The 1,845-nt window shown below is 35.4% G+C and overlaps 1 protein-coding gene across 5 annotated transcripts in view; it reads left to right on the top strand.

Moving 5' to 3' along the window:
* LOC109465404 (DNA topoisomerase 2-alpha-like) overlaps positions 1-1,845 on the top strand; it is a 31,194-nt gene that overhangs the window by 18,516 nt on the left and 10,833 nt on the right. The window lies entirely within an intron of this gene.

Genomic DNA, 1,845 nt, shown 5'->3' on the forward strand with positions numbered 1-1,845 from the left:
TTCTTTGCTGGTCTTGTATGGCTGAAAAAGTGTATGCTTTTGCAGATGTTTCAGTTAAAATTTATAGAGAAAATCGTCAACTATTTATGGATATTACAGGTATACATCAGCGAAATTCAGAAGAATGAATCGGGTCACTTACTAAATCATTATCAAGAAGATTCATCAAGTACTGTCCCTGTCGAAAACTAGATATGATGTACGTGACATCCTGGTTTGTTTAGCAGTGCCCTAGCACAAACATAGGGATAATTATTACCTATCTATGTGCAGTAAAGTAGAGTCACTTGTTTCAAGTGCTTTCCCAAGTGTATCTATTACAGAGAGATGTGTCAAGGTCTATTTCTAGATGACATAGTGCATAGCTTGGGAAATGCTTCTGACGAAGAAGAATTATATCTTATCATTATTTGTCATACTTGATACTGATAATAACATTACAATAGAAGGTATAACCTATTTTTGTTCATATTGCCATCACGTACAATGTAATATCATTAAAGCAAATTGCTGTCTTGTACATGATCAAATTCAGTTACTGTATATGCAGACAATTAGATGATTTTTTTTCCAAATGTTGTGAGCAGTACTATGTTACATTCACTTTGGTGTAGCTGCTGTAGCATGATTGTATTTGCCTTTAATTTTTTATTTGAATGTCTGAAATATAGACAAGTAATGTGCATTAACATACATGTATGTAATTTTTTAAAAACAATATTTGAATATATAGCACATGCATGCCTACAGTCTGACCTTTGCATTTATGACAATTTTTCACAGTGTTTATGAATACGAGGCTATCCAAAGCATTTGTTAATCTTGGGGTAAATACTAGTAGTTGTATGTGGGTCAGCACACAGTGCATGTATAGGGATTTTCTGCCATGGACCAATAACTTTTGTTTTGGACCAGGTTATCTTCAACACACAGGTTTGGACTTATATGAGAAGGCCAAGCTGTACCATATAAAAAGCATAAAATAATGTGGAATTTAAAGCTCTTGGGAGAAGTACACTGGTGACCAACAACAGGTAAAGAGTAGAAGAAAAGGCAACTGTTTCAAATGGGGTTAAAATCGTCTTGAAGTTCGGAACTAAGTTAAACTTAAAGTCTTATGCCTTTGTATTACTAGTACATGTATGTCTAAACTAAACTGCATAGAATCAAATGCAGGGCCAATTGTTTCCAATTTTCCAGCAAAAGTAGAATGATTGTGTAATATTTACATTACTAAATTTTTGTACAATCCCGTAGCACAGTGTATGTGTTTTGCCTATACAGTATTTGAACATCCAAACCAATTGATAGATAAACGGTATTTTTGGGGGGTCTCATAGTCCGTGTTTAGAAACTTTCGAAAGGATGTTATCATTATGTTGGCTGAAAAGAATGCAGTTCCCACAAACTATTTTCTGTGCATCAAATATTTATTCCTTGAGCAGCCCTGAACATCCTTTGACGTGTGAACAAGGTTCAGGTTATTACTGACCTGCCTTTACAAATCACATTACAGTAAGTAGACACCACCTTTTGATTTCCTTATTGAATAGCAGCCAGACTGTCTGGCTTTCTAGCTCAGAGTGCAGAGTGTGTATTAGAAACTAAGTAGAAAACTTAGCCCAAACTTAGAGATGTAAGGAATTAAGGCTGAATCCAAGTTGAATTTCTGTAGCCCCAAGTGTACAACTTCAGTTCATAGACATTCACCAATTAAGGACGAACCCTGGAGTTGTTGCAAGATGGTGCAATTGTTGACATTGCGAGCTACATATGGGAAAGTCTGCTGTCCCAAATGTGTACTTAAGAAGGCTTGAAAGGATATAATATCATGTGGTTGGGGTT

Source organism: Branchiostoma belcheri, unplaced genomic scaffold (genome assembly GCF_001625305.1).
Source record: "Branchiostoma belcheri isolate BF01 breed outbred unplaced genomic scaffold, Haploidv18h27 scaffold15, whole genome shotgun sequence".
Lineage (NCBI taxonomy): Eukaryota > Metazoa > Chordata > Leptocardii > Amphioxiformes > Branchiostomatidae > Branchiostoma > Branchiostoma belcheri.